Consider the following 20,025-nt stretch of genomic DNA (forward strand, 5'->3'; position numbering starts at 1 on the left):
TTGTAAATTGGTTTAAGTTCTTTGTAGATTCTGGATATTAGCCCTTTGTCAGACGGATAGTTTGCAAAAATTTTCTCCCATTCTGTAGGTTGCTTGTTCACTCTGATTATAGTTTCTTTTGTCATGCAGAAGCTCTTTAGTTTAATAAGGTGCCGTTTGTCAATTTTGGCTTTTGTTACCACTGCTTTTGGTGTTCTAGTCATGAAGTCTTTGCCCAGGCCTATGTTCTGAATGGTATTTCCTAGGTTTTCTCCTAGGGTTTTTCTGGTTTTACATCTTACATTTAAGTCTTTAATCAATCTTAAGTTAATGTTTGTAGAACAGGTAAGGAAGTCGTCCAGTTTCAGTTTTCTGCATATGGCTAGCCAGTTTTCCTAATGTCATTTATTAACTAGGGAATCCTTTCCCCATTACTTTTGTCAGGTTTGTCAAAGATCAGATGGTTGTAGGTGTGTGGCGTTACTTTCAAGGCCTCTGTTTTGTTACATTCGTCTATATCTCTGTTTTGGTACCAGTACCATGCTGTTTTGGTTACTGCAGCCTTGTAGTATAGTTAGAAGTCAGATAGCCTGATGCTTCCAGCTTTGTTCTTTTTGCTTAGGATTGTCTCGGCTATATAGGCTCTTTTTTGGTTCCATATGAAACTTAAAGTAGTTTTTTCCAATTCTGTGAAGAAAGTCAATGGTAGCTTGATGGGGCTAGCATTGAATCTATAAATTACTTTGGGCAGTAGGACCATTTTCACTATATTGATTCTTCATATCCTTGAGCATGGAATTTTTTTTTCATTTGTTTGTGTCTTCTCTTATTTCCTTGAGCAGTGGTTTGTAGTTCTCCTTGAAGAGGTCCTTCACATCGCTTGTAAGTTGTATTCCTAGGTATTTTATTCTCTTTGTAGCAGTTGTGAATGGAAGTTCACTCATGAATTGGCTGTTTGTCTATTATTGGTGTATAGGAATGCTTGTGATTTCTGTACATTGATTTTGTATCCTGAGACTTTGCTGAAGCTGCTTATCAGCTTAAGGAGATTTGGGGCTGAGAGAATGGGGTTTTCTAAATATATAACACTTCATCTGCAAACAGAGGCAATTTGACTTCTTCTCTTCCTATTTGAACACCCTTTATTTCTTTTTCTTGCCTGACTGCTCTGGCCAGAACTTCCAATAATCTGTTTAATAGGAGTGATGAGAGAGGACATCCTTATCTTGTGCCGGTTTTCAAAAGGAATGCTTCCAGTTTTTGCCCATTCAGTATTATACCAGCTGTGGGTTTGCCATAAACAGCTCTTATTATTTTGAGATATGTTCCATCGATACCTAGTTTATTCAGAGTTTTTAGCATGAAGGTGTGTTGAATTTTATCAAAGCCCTTTTCTGCATCTATTGAGATAATCTTGGTTTTTCTCATTTATTCTGTTTATGTGTTGGATTACATTTATTGATTTGCATATGTTGAACCAGCCTTGCAACCCAGGGATGAAGCCAACTCAATTGTGGTGGATAAGCTTTTTGATGTGCTGCTGGATTCAGTTTTCCAGTATTTTATTCAGAATTTTCACACTGATGTTCATCAGGGATATTGGCCAAAAATTTTCCTTTGTTGTTGTGTGTCTACCAAGTGTTGGAATCAGGATGATACTGGTCTCATAAAATGGGTTAGGGAGGAGTCCTTCTTTTTCTATTGTTTGGAATAGCTTCAGAAGGAATGTTACCAGCTCCTCTTTGTACTTCTGGTAGAATTTGGCTGTGAATACATCTGGTCCTGAGCTTTTCTTTGTTGTTGGTAGGCTATTAATCACTGCCTTCTTTTCAGAACTTGTTATTGGTCTATTCAGAGATTCAACTTCTTCCTGATTTAGTCCTGGGAAGGTGTATGTGTCCAGGAATTTATCAATTTCTAGATTTTCTAGTTTATTTGCATAGAGGTGTTTATAGTATTCTCTGGTGGTAGTTTGTATTTCTGTGGGATCAGTGGTGAAATAATTTTTAAATTATCTTTGTTGCTTCTCTCTTTTCTTTATTATTCTGACTAGAGGTTTACCTATTTTGTTGACCTTTTCAAAAAAACAGCTCCTGGATTCACTGATTTTTTTAAGGGTTTTTGTGTCTCCATCTCCTTCAGCTCTGCTCTGATCTTAGTTATTTCTTGTCTTCTACTAGCTTTTGAATTTGTTTGCTCTCGCTTCTTGAGTTCTTTTTTTTGTGATGTTAGTGTGTCAATTTTAAATCTTTTCTGCTTCATCCTGTGGGCATTTAGTGCTATAAATTTCCCTCTAAACTCTGCTTTGCCTGTGTCCTAGAGATTCTGGTACATTGTGTTTCAAAGAATTTATTTCTGCCTTAATTTTGTTATTTACCCAGTAGTCATTTGGGAGCAGGTTGTTCAGTTGCCATATACTTGTATGGTTTAGATTGAGTTTCTTAATCCTGAGTTCTAATTTGATTGTACTGTGGCCTCAGAGACTGTTTGTTATGATTTTCTTTCTTTTGTGTTTGCTGAGGAGTGTTTTACTTCCAATTGTGTGGTCAATTTTAGAATAAGTGTGATGGGGTGCTGAGAAGAATTTAAATTCTGTAGATTTGGGGTGGAGAGTTCTATAGATGTCTATTAGGTCCTCTTGGTCCAGCGCTGAGTTCAAGTCCTAAATACCCTTGTTAATTTTCTGTCTCATTGACCTGTCTAATATTGACAGTGGGGTGTTAAAGTTTCCCACTATTACTGTGTGGGAGTCTAAGTCTATTTGTAGGTCTCTAAGAACTTGCTTTATGAATCTGGCTTCTCCTGTATTAGGCACATATATAGTTATGTATATGTGCCTAATACAGGGTAGTTAGCTCTCCTGCATTGATCCCTTTACCATTATTGAATATCTTTCTTTGTCTATTTTGGCTTAGAATCTGTTTTATCAGAGAGTAGGATTGCAACCCCTCTTTTTGTTGTTGTTTTTTTTGTTTTGTTTTGTTTTGTTATTTGCTTGGTAAATATTCCTCTATCCCTTTATTTTGAGCCTATGTGTGTCTCTGCATGTGAAATGGGTCTCCTGAATATAGCACACCAATGGGTCTTGACTCTTTATTCAATTTGCCAATCTATGTATTTTAATTGGCGCATTTAGCCTATTTACATTTAAGGTTAATATTGTCATATGTGAATTTGATCCTGTCATTATAATGCTAGCAGGTTATTTTGCCCATTAGTTGATGCAGTTTCTTCATAGTGTCAATGTTCTTTACAATTTGATATGTTTTTGCAGTGGCTGGTGTCTATTGTTACTTTCCATGTTTAGTGCTTCCTTCAGGAGCTCTAGTAAGGCAGGCCTGGTGGTGATAAAATGTCTCAGCTTTTGCTTGTCCATAAAGGATTTTATTTCTCCTTTGCTTATGAAGCTTAATTTGGCTGGATATGAAATTCTGGGTTGAACATCTTTTCCTTAAGAATGTTGAGTATTGGGCCCCATTCTCTTTTGGTTTGTAGGGTTGCTGCAGAAACATCTGCTGTTGGTCTGATGGGCTTCCTTTTGTGGGTAATGCAACCTTTCTCTCTGGTTGTCCTTAACATTTTTTTTCCTTGATTTCGACCTTGGTAAATCTGAGGATTATTTGTCTTGGGGGTGCTTTTCTCAAGCAGTGTCTTTGTGGTGTTCTCTGTATTTCCTGAATTTGAATGTTGGCCTATCTTCCTAGTTAGGGGAAGTTCTCCTGGATAATGTCCTGAAGAATGTTTTCCAACTTGGTTCTATTCTCTTCATCACTTTCACGTACACCTTTCAAATGTAGGTTTGGTCTTTTCACATAGTCCCATATTTCTTGGAAGCCTTGTTTGTTTCTTTTCATTTTTTTCTATACTCTTGTCTAAACACTGTATTTCATTAGGTTTATCATCAATCTGTGATATCCTTTTTTCTACTTAACTGATTCATCTATTGATACTTGTGTATGATTCATGAAGTTCTCATGCTGTGTTTTTCAGCTCCATCAGGTAATTTATGTTCTTCTCTAAACTGGTTATTCTAGTTAGCAATTCCTCTAACCTTTTTTTCAGGATTCTTAGCTTTCTTGCATTGGGTTAGAACATGATCCTTTAGCTTGGAGGAATTTGTTACTACCTACCTTTTGAAGCCTAATTCTGTCAATTCGTGAAATTCATATTCCATCCAGTTTTGTTCTTTTGCTTGCAAGGAGTTGTGCTCCTTTGAAGAAAAGGAGACGTTCTGATTTTTGGTATTTTCAGCCTTTTTGCATTGGTTTTCCCTCATCTTGGTGGATTTATCTACCTTTGGTCTTTGATGCTGGCTAGCTTTGGATAGAGCTTCTCTGTGGATGTCCTTTTGGTTGATGTTGATGCTACTCCTTTCTCTTTATTAGTTTTCCCCCTAACAGTCAGGACCCTCTTCTGCAGGTCCACTGGAGTTTGCTGGAGCGCTACTCCAAGACCTTTTTGCCCGTATTACCAGTGGAGGCTGTAGAACAGCAAAGATTGCTGCCTGTTTCTTCCTCTGGAAGATTTATGCTAGTGGGACATCTGCCAGATGCTAACAAGAGCTCTCCTGTATGAGGTGTCTGTCAACCCCTGCTGGGAGGTGTCTCCCAGTCAGGAGGCAGGGGCATCAGGGACCCAGTTGAAGAGGTAGTCTGTCCCTTAGCAGAGCTTGAGCACTGTGCTGGGAGATCTGCTGCCCTTTTCAGACCTGGCAGGAAGAAATATTTAAGTCTGCTGAAGCACCCACAGCTGCCCCTTCCTCCAGGTGCTCTGTCCCAGGGAGATGGGAATTTCATCTAGAAGCCCCTAACTGGGGCTGCTGCCTTTCTTTTAGAGATGCCCTGCCCAGAGAGGAGAAATCTAAAGAGGCAGTCTAGTTACGTGGGCTTTGCCCAGCTGTGGTGGGCTCTGCCCAGCTCAAACTTCCTAGCAGCTTTGTTTACACTGTGAGGGGAAAACCGCCTACTCAAGCCTCAGTAATGGTGGGTGCCTCTCCCCCCGCACCAAGCTCAAGCATCCAAGGTCAAATTGAGACTGCTGTGCTAGAAGTGAGAATTTCAAATTGGTGGATCTGAGCTTGCTGGGCTCCATGGGGGTAGGATCCGCTGAGCTAGACCACTTGGCTCCCTGGCTTCAGCCCTCTTTCCAGGGCAGTGAATGGTTCTGTCTTGCTGGCATTCCAGGTACCACTGGGATATGAAAAATAACTCCTGCAGCTAGCTCGGTGTCTGCCCAAATGGTCGTCCAGTTTTGTGCTTGAAGGCCAGGGCCCTGGTGGCATAGGCACCGGAGGGAATCTCCTGGCCTGTGTATTGTGAAGACTGTGGGAAAAGCACAGTATCCGGGCCAGAGTGAACCATCCCTCATGGCATAGTCCTTCAAGGCTTCCCTTGGCAAGGGGAGGGAGTTCCCTGACCCTTTGCACTTACGAGGTGAGGTGATACCCCACGCTGCTTTGGCTCGCCCTCTGTGGGCTGTACCCACTGTCTAACCAGTCCCAATGAGATGAGCTGTGTACCTCAGTTGGAAATGCAGAAATTACCCACCTTCTGCATTGATCTTGTTGGGAGCTACAGGCAGGAGCTATTCCTGTTCAACAACTCTTTGAGTTAGATTATCATTACAAGTGTTGAAATTCAATATCATACCAGTTGGTGTGATATCTGCTTCCTGCACACAGCAAAAGGCCATTGTTTCAACAAAAAGAAGTTGTTGTGGCCTGCTTGTGTTCCCCAAATTCCTATGTTGAAGCTCTGACGTGCAATGTATTTAAAAACAGGGCCTATAGTTTGTAATTAGGCTAAATGAGGTCATGAGGCTGGAGTTTTCATGGTGGGATTAATGCTCTTACAGGAAGGGACCCTAGAAATATTGCTCTTTCTTTTCCTCCCCTCAATCACACAAAGGGGTCATGAGAGGACACAGCAAGAAAGCTGCTGTCTGCAACCCAAGGGGAGAGCCTTCACTGGGGACAGACCATAGCGACACCCTGTTATCAGACTCTTAGCCTTCAGAACTGTGAGAAAATAAATTTATATTGTATGAGCCATCCTGACTATTGTATTTTGTTATGGCAACCTAAGTAAACTAAGACAGGGAATTTCCTCAGTGTTCTATTTAGAAAGGGTTAGAAATAATCTGTGAGACTGGAATTCTATTCCTAAAAATACGAAAAATGGCACAGGGTATCTAAAAGTGTGAAAGAAAAAAAAAACGTACTTTATAAAATGTTTTAAAATTCACTGTCAGGAAATTAAAAGCAATCTTCATAGACTAGAAATCCGGAAGGTAAAGCTAGAGAAGTATGAATGCACTGAAGCAGGATTCTGCCCATGGGTATCTGCCAATTCTTGATGACCTAGATGAGTTTTTACTGAAAAGGTAAAGGGGCAGTTTAGGGCCCACTCAAGGAGGAAGATTGGAACTCAGAGGCCTGAGACTAAAGATTCAAAATCAAAACTCTCAAAAGGAAATAGGTAAAGAGGATAAACTTAAAATACACACACACACACACACACACACACACAAACACACACACACACAAACACACACACACACACACACCATTTAGATGAAAATCATGGGAATAATTACCTATCTTTACCTTGGCTCTGAGTAAAATGGAAAATAAAAACCTCTCTCCTGAAAATTCTTAAACACAAACCTATGCTTGTGCAAGTGGAGGCCAGAAATCCTATTACCTATACAGTCTTCACTTTTCTTTGCCCAACAAAAATACAAGCTGGGAATTGCCTTTTAAGTGGTTCTGAGTGAAGCTTTAGTCTACTTCTGTGGCTGTTCTCAAGGTTCTTCATGTCAACTTTTGGCAAGCTGACATAAAGTCATAGAATCGGGCTGTACACCTGGGAGAATGAATGAAGGAAAAGTTGGATGGAAGGAAAAGGTAATGTTCGCAATGTACTAAATGTTTTATGTTCACTATTCTATCTAATTATCATACCCACCTGTCACATAAGCACTGTTGTTTTCATTTAAAGATTAGGTCACTGAAATTCAGAGAGGGTAGGCGACTTGCTAAGGTACACACAGAAACTACATGGTCAAGCCATAAGGGGAGTCCAATTCTGAGGTCTCCAAAGTCCTTCAGTTACTTACAGCACAAACCATGTCTCATGATAACAGTTATAACACATAAATTAAAGCCTGATGAGTGAAGAGTGTATATTTCACATGGATAGCATTAAGATCTAAGTGAGGCTTGTTTTTGTTTTCCTACTATTTTGTCCTCAGGCAATACTGTAAAAAAATCTTTTAAAATTCCAGGTCCTCAGGAGGTCATTTTAGTGGTCCTGGAAATTGTAAAACAAATTGTTGTGAACAGGCTTTTTAAATTATTTCTTGGCAGGAATTGAATAATCAAGTGCAATGAATTTAATTGATTACAGAAGAACGTTCCTTTGAGCTGATGCAGTGACTGTTTTTGGCTTGTCTGTGGCTTAAAATGTGAATTGATGTAATGACTACCAATGTTAGGTTTTACTATTGGAAAAATCTTCAGTGGGAAAAATTGGAAATGCTTGATTTGAACTGTTTCTTAAATGATGTCTTTCAATATGTAAAAGTGATTATCTGCCTGTGGCCTCTCTACTTAAATCTTACCTTACTTCCATTTTCTCAACCTGGATTTTGATTCTTTTAGTGGAGACATGATTAAAACCATACTAGTGCTCATTATTCCACCACTAACTGGATGTGAGCTTGCTCATGTTGCTGAACATTTCTGCCTCAGTACATTGCTTTGCCTTTTTTTTTTTTTTTTTTGAGACAAGGTCTCACTCTGTTGCCCAGGCTGGAGTCAAGTGGGTAGCATAATTATGGCTCACTGCAGCCTCAACCTCATGAGTTCAAGCAATCCTCCCACCTCAGCCTCTCGAGTTGCTGGGAGCACTGGTGCAAGCCACCATGCCCAGCTGATTTTTTTTCATTTGTAGAGACAAAGTCTCACTATGTTGCCTAGGCTGGTCTCAAACTCTTGTGCTCAAAGCCATCCTCTTGCCTTGGCCTCCTGAAGTGCTGGGATTACAGGTGTGAGGCACAGCCCCTCTCCTTTGCTTTATAAAATGAGGAAAATGATAATTCCAACTTTTATGTAATGTTGTAATAACTAAATAAGTTAATATCTTAATATGTGACCTGGAACATGGCAGGAGGTTAGCAAATATTAGCTAATACATTAGTTCCCTCTTATCCGTGGTTACACTTTCAGTGATTTCAGTTACCAGTGGGTAACTGCAGACTGAAAAATATTAAGATATTTTGAGAGAAAGAGCAAGGGAACACATTCATATAACTTTTATTACAATATGTTATTCTATAATTGTTCTATTTTATTATTAGTTATTATTGTTAATCTCTTATTGTGCCTAATTTGTAAATTAAGCCTCACCATGGGTATAAATGTACAGGAAAAAACATAAGATATATAAGGTTTGGTATTATTTGTAGTTTCAGGCATCTACTAGGAGTCTCAGAGCTTACCCCCTATAGATAATGGGGGATTCTTATATTCTTAGTAAGAGTGAACATTTTCAGCATCTCTTAGGTGTGATGTTAACATCTGATGTTACTGAAAATTTGCAGATATTACCCTTGGGCTGGCTATTGGCATTCTTTGAGATTTATAGAGAATGAGAGAAATTACAAAAATGGAAAGTAATAACATGGAGAAATACAGAAAATAATATCGTGGCAAGCTGGATGTGAATATCTATCTAGGCAATGTCTGGAGCTGTCACTGGATCAGCATGTGCTACCTATGCCATTTTGTCTGCCCTATCTCCCCGTCCAATCAGCTTGGGACCTGGCATCATGTTGGTTTGCTAGGGCTGCTGTAACAAAGTACCACAAATTGTGGGGCTTAACAACAGAGATTTATTGCCTCGCAATATTGGAGGCCAGAAATTCAAAATCAATGCATTGGTAGGGTTAATTCTTTCTGAGGGCTGTGAAGGGAGGATTGTTCCCGCCCTCCCTTTTGGCAAGAAGATGGCTATATTCACATTTGCATGGCGTTTTCTTTACATCTTCAAATTGTAACCCCTCTGTGCATGTCTGTGTCCAAATTCCTCTTTTTTATAATGACACTGTCATATTAGATTAAGGCCAACCCTAATGACCTCATTTTAACTTGATTGCCTCTATTAAGATTCTAGCTCCAAATAAGGTCATCTGTAACACTCTGCTCTCTGGCTGCCCCAATATTTATGTCCTTCTCACATGCAAATATATTCACCCCATCTCAACATCTTCAAAAGTCTTAACCCATTTCAACATCAACTCTAGTCCAAAATCTCACTTAATGTCATCTCAATCAGGTATGGGTGAGACTCAAGATTTGATTCATCCTAAGGCAAAATTTCTCCCCAGCTGTGGACCTGTGAGTTTAGATGGCACACTATCTGGCTAGGGATCAGAGAATATATGTACAGAGATTTATAATGCAAGCATTGGTCTATAAGGAAGTCATGTGCCATGACTTTTAGTTAGATTTTGGGAACTATAATGAACATATTGCTTTATTTCTGAAGACATTAATTATAAAAATTGAAGAATGGAGAGGAGAGGGAGAAGGACCTGAGAAATTATGTTCTAAAAAGCTTGATGTGTATATGTAGAAAAATCATCCTGCAATGGAACATGAAACCTCAAAGAGACACGAATCTCCAATTAAAAGCTGAGTGACAAAATTCTGAAGGGCTACAGATACAGGGTATATTTTACATTGAATAGAAGAAACAATCATGTAACTGTGAAGTATCCAAAACTTAACTCACAGCCCTTCTTTCTATACAACACTATTTCTTACACAAAGCACTAAACTATCTAATATACAATTTTGCCCACATAATCACCCTGAAAGCATTTATATAATCAAAGGGAGCCTCTGGGAATGGAAACGGGAATCTGGAAGTGAAACTCAAGAAAGATTTCATCACTGCACAAACAATTTCAAATTAAGCACTAATCAGAGGGGAAAATTAGGTTTATTCACAGGGGCCACTCAAAATAACCCTCTTAATAATGTAGAAATTGGCTGTAGCTAAAGCCCTACAAGTCTAGACACAAATACATTTAAAATACAGCAAAGCCAGTCAATATAAAATGTAGCAAATACAAGAAGTCAATGTAAAATAGATTTCCCAGATATGAGGAATGTAGTTCCAGGATTGTAGGCAAACTGCTCAGGAAAAAAAATATATTATTTAGCAAAATTTTAGATTTATAAGACATATATTTGCTTTTATTAGTATCCTAACACAATGACTTTAATATTCTCTTTCACTAATCAGGACAATTGCTGACCAAAAACAAAGCAGTCACTAGACTCTCTGGTCATATACGTCAAGCTAAAATATATATATATATATATATATAGTTCAAAGAAAAGAGAAAAATAAGAAAAAGAAAGACATAAATTGGTGGCTGGTCTCCCCGAGGGTGGCATTAAACTCACCTGAAGTTGAATTCTGATAGATTCTGGAGGATACATAGGGTTAACTGACATCCCCCTGTCTTCGCCCCCAGAGCCACACCAAATCCTGAGATACAAGCCTCTGTGGCTGATTAAAGGTTTTCTGGTAAGAGAGTCTATCTGGTAGATAACTAGAGGCAGAGCTGTGACTAAAATCACTTAGTGACAGTCTCACTCTTAATGTGGGTATTCTTATTTTCCCTTCTCATTTGTCTTCCTTTTGTTTCTGTTTCTTACTATCTCTTTTCACACTCCTCCATTTTCTTCTCTTCATACCTTTCCCAGGCTCAAGATCCTTGTACCAACATTGTTTATACCTGCAGATGGTCAAAGAGTCTGCTGACCTCTGCCTTCACTCATGAAATTTTCAAATACACCTGCTCCCATGCCTTGCAAATGGGCCCCATCTGAACCTCCAGTCACACTGGGGTGCCCTGCATCCCTAACTAGAGAATACCTAGTCTCCAGACAACCAGAGGAAAGCATTCTGTCTTCAGAAAAAACACTAAGTATTCTCTGGCCCTGAGATCCCTCTAAAGTTGTGGTGAAGGGTTTGGAAAAACTTGAACCAAACTCTGTAAGCTGGATCAAGTTTCTCTGGTGATAAATGATTTTTTAAAAAGAAAAAAAAAAATAAATGCGCTAAAGAGGTTATCAACATTCAGTCACCAATATCTGAATAATACAGATAAAGTTAGAGATAAACAGTTGGCCTGAAGATGCTCTGACCAATTTGATACCAATTAGTCACCTGTTGTTATTCTACTTTAAATTGAATTAAATTAAATTTAAAATGCCATTCCTCTGTCACACGACATTTCAAGTTCTCAGTAGCCACATGCATTTAGAAGCTACTGCATTGGGCAGTGAAAATGTAGAAGTGTAGACCATTTCTGGTTATTAGAGGAAGTCCTGCTGGATAGCATTGGAAATCAGAGAGAGAAAGAGAGAGAGAGAAACAGAGAGAAACAGAGAAAGAGATAGAGAGAGACAGAGACAGAGTTAAAAGAAAGGGAAATAGGAAAAAAAAGAAGAGAAAGGCAAGACAAAGAAGAAGGAACAAACAGTAATTGAAAGAATAAAACTGCAGGTCTGAAATGGAGACATCTTCCTTCAGGCTCAAGTCACTCTCTGGGAGTCATGTGAATAATATGTTAAGAGATGCACACTTTCCCAAGTGTTGATTTTAAGAGGCTGTCTTGCATCCAAGCAAATGAGTGTGGGGACTTACCTACACAGGAGGTTAGAGTTCTTGCAGCATTTAGCTGCTTTGACCTGAATCTACTCATTTTCATTTAGATGTTTTCCTTGCAGCATGCCAGTGAGCATCCTGGATCACTTCCCCACCTGGTCCCTCTGAATCTGGGAATGATTATGGCAATGAGACTGGAACAACACATGTATTAGAAGTGAAGAGCATCACTGAGAATTTAGAGACTGTGTCTAGTTTGGAAGAACCCAAGGGAACTTCACAAAAAGTAATCAGAGTGAGTAGAGACGGATACATAATGCAAAGTGTTCCCTCCAGAAACTTTACTTCGACAAGAACAAGAGCATTTCCCTGAAGGACATGAATAATGTGAAGTGTAACCGTTCACCATGCTTCTCCAAGGCACCAAATGGGCTTTTAAGGCACACATTCCTGGGGGCTTAACAATGGATTCAAAATAGAAACTGTAAATTTGTTCCTTGTCTTTCTAAGTTTTCAATGAGAAGCACACAATGTTGGGTTGTTGTGCCGCCTGCCTTTATCAGGTAATAATACACTGGGAGTTTTATTTAAAAAAAAAAATAGATTAGTAACACCTCAGAGGTTTCAGTATTCTTCACCCTCTAGTTTATGTAGTCAACCACAGGCCCCAGAGCAGACTCTGACAGCCTTTGAAAATATCTGCAGAATATAATGTGAAATGTCAGCTTACTTTATGATAAAACAACAATAACAAAGATATCATTTTCATTTAGAAGCCTTAGAATTAATAAGCCTATGTACTAGTCGTTTCTTCAGAAGAGAGAGCAGGACAAGGTACAAACAAAGAAAATCACTCCAAATATGTCCGGATGCTACTGTAAGGAGAATGAGCCTCAAATTTCTTCTGCTTCACTTCTTTACCTCTACTTCTGAAACACCATTTTTATTCCAACATCCTCCTTCTCGATTATTTTTCAACAAGGAGCCCTGTGAACCACCTGTGGTCAACAGAAACCTCTTGCTGCAGACATAACTGCTTCCTACTATTCCTAGTCAGAATAATTTGTCCTGTTCCCACTATTTTTGGATCCTGATCTCTTAACATCTTAAATGCTGAACATCTAGGCCAGGAAAGGCACAGTTTAGTGAGATCAGTTAGAGTAGAAACTCTGCAGCCACACTCCCTGGGTGTGAATTCTTTGTTCTGCCTTATTATGTGTGTCACCTTCAGCAAGTTATTTAGTCTCTTTGAAATTCAGGTTCCTCCTCTGTAAAATAAACTTGTTAGGAGGTTTGAATGAGTTAATATCTCTGTAGCACTTAGAACAGTGCCAATAGTTGATTGATTGATTGTCAGACAAACAGGTGGATAGACTGACAGGCACTTGGGAAGTGTAGTCGAAGTCCAGCATTTATCCTTATTCATTCATTCATCTGCTATATGAAAGAAACTAATGGATAGGAAAATAGCTAAGACATAGTCCATGCACTTAAACAGCTCAAAATTTAATGAGAGACAGACATGTACTATAAAAGATTGTAATGGCTGCAATAGAGTCAGATACTGCTTTGTAAGTACAAAGAAAGAAGTAATTAATTCTTCCTGAGGGTTTAGGGAAAGATTCACAGACTAACCTGTGCCACTCTACAAGTTCAATATACATCCAGAAGCCACTGGGAATGATGTCAAGGGTGAGGTGAGTGAGAATCAAATAGGACATGTCTATAGATTATCCTTCTCTTAGTATAGTCCCCGCTACAAGATTACTCATACACAAACTGGCTCCCCAGTTGAATGAACTCTTTAACCTGCTTTTGCCAACACTTGAGGAGTTAAAGCTCCTCTGCAGCCCTATTGCTTTGAACGTAGCCATTATTCCTTATTAAGCAGTAAGCAGTCAATCATTACAGCCACAAGTAGCCACACACTCAGGTGTGTATGAATACACACACATATATGTACATGCATGTATATATACATGCACATGTATTATGTAAATTTGCTTAATAATACATATTAATATACACATATATTAACACATATATTATATATACACATATATTAACCATCTGAGTGGTTGACTTTGTTAGCACTCAGAGAATAAAAATAATTATAGATGCTTGTTCATAGAGTTTGTAATACAGTGAAAGATACTACATGCCACCCAGGCATAGACGCAGCTAGCATAAAAGGGAAAAGGAGAGGGGGATTGGATTCGTAATTCTTTAAACATTGTCAAGAAATGTGGTAAATCTATTTTTAGATGATTTTAGTAATGTCTACCTGTAAGCACTATTACCACTAAGCAGCAAACAAAAGCCACATTCTCTCAGCAATGTTGCACTGAAGATCTATGCTGTCCCCCTGTCAGATACCTTCTAAAAGAGAACAGTGTTCTATTTAGTGTCCATGATTACAGAAGAGAGGTCTTCATTTAAGGACCAAGAAATGTCCTTGAGTGCCTTCTACCATTTCAAACATTTTGTTTGTTTGTTTTGCTATCTAGAAATGAATGGATTGGGCTAAATTATTTAAAAAAAAAAAAAAAAGATTTCCAATTCTGATGTTACCCTAAAGACAGAATACAAGCATTCCTGGGGGTGGCACCCAAATTCCACCTTCTTTGCTTCTGTGTTCCTCTTCTTCTTCAGCCAAAATATCCTTGTTTAATTGCATTACCAATAATTCAAACTACAGAACCTCTTTGGAAGCCATCTTGGACTTTTAAATTTTGGCCAATCAAAATATATTTATATGTCTACTTTCAAAAAATATTCTGTCAAGGAAACCACAAAAAGAAAAGTACTTTTCCCATGAAATTTTGGCAAGTTGCAAGCAATCTAAGTTTTAGTTGATTAGAACTACATATTCAAGTTTATGTGGCTCACAACACAGGAATATTCATAATATTCTATTAAGACATTTCAAAACTATATATATCAACCCTAAATTTACTACTGATCATGTTCCCTGGGTGGACTACTTCAGTGGACAGAACCTTTATCTAGTATGAGTTTTCCAGAGACCTCTAGTCCTCCAGTGATATTAAACTGAATCTGCAGAAGGCTTTGAATTCTCTTGTACTATATACAATATGGGGTTCTAATAGTCGATACGCTTTGGAGTATGTTGTTTTCAAAATCTTTGCACCTTATCTTCTCTCACCTCAAACCAAGCACCAACAAGAGGTAGTTTCTGCCAACGTTCAATGTCACATTAGGCATGAAACGAAAGGTATAAAATATTTGGTTTGGCTTACATCTTTTTCTGTTAGTGAAAAGAATGTCCTCCATTGCTTTGTTCTCCAGTTCTGTCTCTTTCCAGATACCTCTGATGTGGGAGGCAAGGGATACTACTCAGAGAATTTGCTAAGGGTCGGCCTCCATGGTCTGACACAAGCCCAGATGAGGCTTTTGTGTCCACTAGTTCCCTCCAACTTATGCTAAATGGTGAATTCATGGTTAGCCAAAACATTCGTTCTTTTCCCATGAAATGTAGCTTAGCATTTATCAGAATGTAGGTTGATGGGGGTTTTGTTTCATTCAGATTTGGTTTTCTATAGCAGTACTCATTAGTAATAATAGCTATGACTGTTCTCATTCTTTGAACACCTACTATGTTCCACAGTCTGAATCAATTGCTTTTCAGGCAGTATTTACCAAAGGCTTCTTAACATTTTTCTCGGCTCGATCAAACTTTACATTCTATTTCCTGCCTCTAGGCCCCTGACCTCCCTTTCCGTGGAAAACTTTCTTTATAAAACTTGTAATTGTAAATTATTTCCCTGTCCCTTTGAGGTGTAAATATTTTTAAAGGTTTCTTACCAGGTATACAACCTACGAATATCATTCTCAAATTTCTGGGAGCCATCCCTTTGAAATGTAAACGCTAAGGATGATAGAACCTCAATGTGTTAATATCTCCCAGTTAGAGACAGGAGGTAGGAAGCTAACTTTGGTTGGTGCCTTGCATCTACCAAATTACCATTTACAAACTGCCTTTTGTCATGAAGGTACAAGAAAGTTTTACGTTTACCTACAGGCAAAGTGAATTAGCAAACCCTGATGGCCTATAATAACCCTACCCTAGCATTTAAAACTCCGGCCTCTTGCTCAGTGGAGTTGAGCTGAGTGTCTCTTCTATTGCAAGTCTTAAAGTCTTGTCTTTTTAACTTTTTCCCATACACTTTTGTTTTAACACTATCTTTAACATTTAAAATATCATATTATAGGTGAAGAAACTGAGATTCAAAGTGGATCAATTGCTTGCTCAGGGTCATGTGATGTACAGACTGGAATTCAGGTTAGTTGGCTCCAGTGCAGCAGGCTTCCCACTATACTTCGTGCTACTCATTCTCCTCAGAACACATTAAACGTTACATCTTTATTTCTCTGAGCTTGAAATGGTAGCTCTCTGGAATAAATCTAGCTGCTTACATGGTACATATACGATTGTAATACCTGTTTCAGAGCCTGGGTTCATGCTTTTAAAAATGCATAGTTTCTTAAACTGAGTTACTTCTTCTATACTCTAGCAGTCCTTGTATTTCCCTAAAATTCCTAAACCATTATTATACAAATGTCAATTTCCCCAAAAGGAATTAACATTTCAAAACTGAACTCCAACTTTCTCACCAAATGTCCTCTACCCACAACACAATTGATATTAAATGTATACATCTGTTAGACCAAAACTGTTGGAATCACCTCTGACTCAGTCTCTCACTCCTCACTCCAAATGCATTAGCAAATCCTGTTGTATCTTCAAAGTGTATCCAGAATATGACTATTGCTCTCCATCTCCACGGCTACAACCCTGGTCTAAGCCATCAATACTTCTGACCTGGATTATTGCTGGAATCCTAACTGGACCTTTCCGTCTCTACAGTCACTTCTCAACACAGTGACCAGAGTGATACTGTTAAAAAATAAGTTAGGTCACATCACTTCTTTGTTCATAAATCTCCAATGTCTTCCCACCTCGTTCAGGGTAGGAACTAAAGTTTTTACTGTGGTGGCAAGGCCCTACATGATCTAGTCCTGGGTTACCTTTCTCATGACCTTATTTTCCTTTCCTCTCCTCTACTCTCCTCACTTTGCTTTGGCCACAATGACTTCCTGATTGTTCCTAAAATGGAGTGATATGCTCTCCCCTTAGGGCGTTTGCATTTACTATTTCCTGAGGCTGCACCACTCTTCCCTAACCTTGGCAAACTCTTAACCTCCTGCAAGCAATCACTCACTGGTCATCATATATACTAAAGAAAATTTCATCCCATCATCCACCTCCCCATACCCAGTGCATCCCAGGGCCACTTTATTCTGTTCTAATATTTCCCCAAAGTACTTATTGCCTTCTAACACTGTGTAATTTTAAAATTATGATTACTATTCATGGTACACTTGCTCTGTTAGCGTATAAGCTCCACAGTGTTAGGAGTTTTGTCTTTCTTCATTGATCACAAGCATTAGAACAACATCTGGTTTGTGATAGATGTTACAGGCTGAACTGTGTCTCCCCAGATGTATTTGTTGAAGCCCTAACCCTCAGTACCTCAGAATGTAACTGTATTTGGAGCTAGCACCTTGAAGGAAATGATTAAGATAGGGCAATTAGGGTAGACCCTAATCCAACCTGATTGATGTCCTTTTTAGATTAGGACATACCGATAAACATCAAGAGGATGAATGCAGGGGTGATATATTTTGGATATCTGTCCCTTCCACTTCTCATATTGAAATGTGTTCCCCCATTGGAGGTAGGGTCTGGTGGGAGGTGCTGGATCATGGAGGAAGAGCCCTCATGAATGCTTTGACACCAACTCTTGGTGATGAGTGACTTCCAATTCGATTAGTTCACACAAGAGCTAGTTATATAAAAGACTTTGGCATTCTTTTTTTCCCCATCTCTCACCATGGGACAAGCCTGCTTTCTCCTCACCTTCTGCCATGAGTAAAATCTTCCTGAGACCTTCCCAGAGGCCAAGCAGATGTTAGTGCCATGTTTGTGTAGCCTACAGAACCATGAGTCAAATGAAACTCTTTAAAAAAAAAAATACATTACCTAGTCTCAGGTATTCCCTTATAGCAATGCAAAATGAACTAATATAGAAAATTGATATTGAGGGATGTGGAGTGGTGCTATAAAGCTACCCAGTAATATGGAATGAGCTTTGGAACTTTGTAACAAGCAGAGATTGGAAGAGTTTGGAGGGCCCAGACGAAAGCTGGAAGTTGAGGGAAAGTTTGAAACTTCTTAGAGAGCTGTTAAATGATTGTGATCAAAATGCTGACAGACGTATAGACAGTGAAGGCCAAGCTGTGGAAGTCTCCAGTGGAAATGAGGAACTGATCAGGAACTAAAGCAATGGTCATCTTTGTTAAATCTTAGCTATCTCTGTGGTCATGGCTGGAAGCTGTGCTTCTCAGCCTGTGGGATGGCCACCTTGCAGACTATAACACCTTATAAAAAATAAAGTCTCCTTTCCATTCAAAAAAAAATCTTAGAAACAACTTTTCTATGTTGTGTCTCTAATCTAGAGATGTGTGGAAGTTTGAACTTAAGAGTGATGAGTTAGGGCATCTGGCAGAAGAAACTTCTAAGCAGCCAAGCGCCCAAGAGGTGGGATGTCTTCTTCTGACAACCCAGACTCAGATATGGGAGCAAAGAAATGACTTACAGTTGAAATTTACATTTTAAAAAGAAGCAGAGCACAACGGTTTGGAAAATGTGCAGCCTGGCCCTGTGGTAGAGATGGAAAAAGCATTTTCAGGAGAGGAATACAAATGGGCTTCCAGGTGCTAATATCCAAAACAATGTGAAAAATGCCTTGAGGACATTTCAGAAATCTTTGGGATCATTTGCCCATCACAAGTCCAGAATGTAGGAGGAAAGAATTGTTTCAGAGGTCAGGGCTGGGCCCTCTTGTCCTGCTCAGCCTTGGACACTGCTCCTTCCATCCTGACCTATCTAGCTCCAGCCTCAGCTCAAAAGACCCCTGCTACAGCTTGGATCACCACTCAGAAGGGCACAAGCCAAAAGCCTTGGTGGCTTCCACCTAGATTTCAGAGGATATATGGGAAAGCCTGGGTGCCCAAACAGAAGCCGGCCACAGGAGTGGAGCACCCATGAAGCCACTACTAGGGCAATGCTACTAAGAATAATCAAGTTAAGAGGCAGCAAGAATACGGCCATCAGCAAGCAAAGAGAGAGGCCTCAGAGGAACCAACACTGCCAGAACCTTGACCTCATACTATTAGCCTCCAGAATGGTGAGGGAATTAATTTCTATTGCTTAAGCTCCCAGGTCTCTGGTATTTTGTTATGGCAGCCCTAACAAACTAAGAGAATAGGTACTCAATGAATAAAAATAAATAAATATCTTCTGAATCACAGGTTCCTTGAACAGCACAATTCTGTGTATAAAAATTTGATAAATTATCAATGAGCCCAGGAGACAGAAACGTTCAAATAAATGATTTCAGAATACAGAATGGTCCACCCACCTGCCATTTATACTTGGAATTATTTTCTTGCCTTTATATAGAGAAATACCATATCATCAATTCCAAAGATCACTTTTGGAGGGTCAAAAATATCAGAATAATTAGACCTGTATAGAAACCTGTCCAATGTATGAATTATACTACATGTAAGAACTGGCTACTTTGTAAGCTACTCTGAACTATAAAAAATATTGCAAGATGACCTGATTTGGTGTGCTTTGAAATCTCCTAAGAAAACCTGTCCTCCATAAGGACAACTTTTATCCCCCCTTGGGCAAACTTTGTTTTAGCAAGTTTTATTCAGACCATCTAAACTAAAGCACAGTTGTGACTTGATTGATACTTACTTCCAAGTAGAAACCACTGCAAAGTTTCTTTCACATTGATTAGTGTCTTCCAGCTGCCTAAAAATCCACAATGAATTAGCAATGCATTAGGGATAGCATCAGGGGGTTATTTATGAGTGAGAAACAGGCTTATCTCTACCTCTGTTGTGCTATGGATATGCCAAAGGATCAGAGACTTATTATAGGGGCATTCTTGGGCATTATTCCCACCCAGAGCGAGTGGCTGTTTTTGATTCATCTTAAATTAGCTTATCTGCAATTTATTTTTACATAGGAAGCACTCATTTGCTTTCTTATAAATAAGAGCTTACAATTATCCATCACCATGTCTCACCATAAATTTAAGCAGAACTGCCTGTGGGCCCAATCTACAGCTTACTCACCAGCACTGATAGGTTACCCAATATGGTCATCACTGAGGTGTAAACTCAATCAGTCTCTTATCTGGATCTCCCACTAAAATAAATAATCACATTTCTAAAAATAAATGGAGGCATATCTTATACAAAA

General features: G+C 39.0%; 1 long non-coding RNA gene across 1 annotated transcript in view; it reads left to right on the forward strand.

The window, feature by feature from the left end:
- The window catches only part of LOC119472547, a 68,879-nt gene extending 55,269 nt beyond the window's left edge, over positions 1-13,610 (forward strand). The window contains exon 4 of the long non-coding RNA XR_005201692.1: positions 11,786-13,610. This is a non-coding gene — a long non-coding RNA (uncharacterized LOC119472547). The remainder of the gene's footprint in view (positions 1-11,785) is intronic.
- Positions 13,611-20,025: the final 6,415 nt, after the last annotated feature.

Source organism: Cebus imitator, unplaced genomic scaffold (genome assembly GCF_001604975.1).
Source record: "Cebus imitator isolate Cc_AM_T3 unplaced genomic scaffold, Cebus_imitator-1.0 Scaffold104, whole genome shotgun sequence".
Taxonomy (NCBI): domain Eukaryota; kingdom Metazoa; phylum Chordata; class Mammalia; order Primates; family Cebidae; genus Cebus; species Cebus imitator.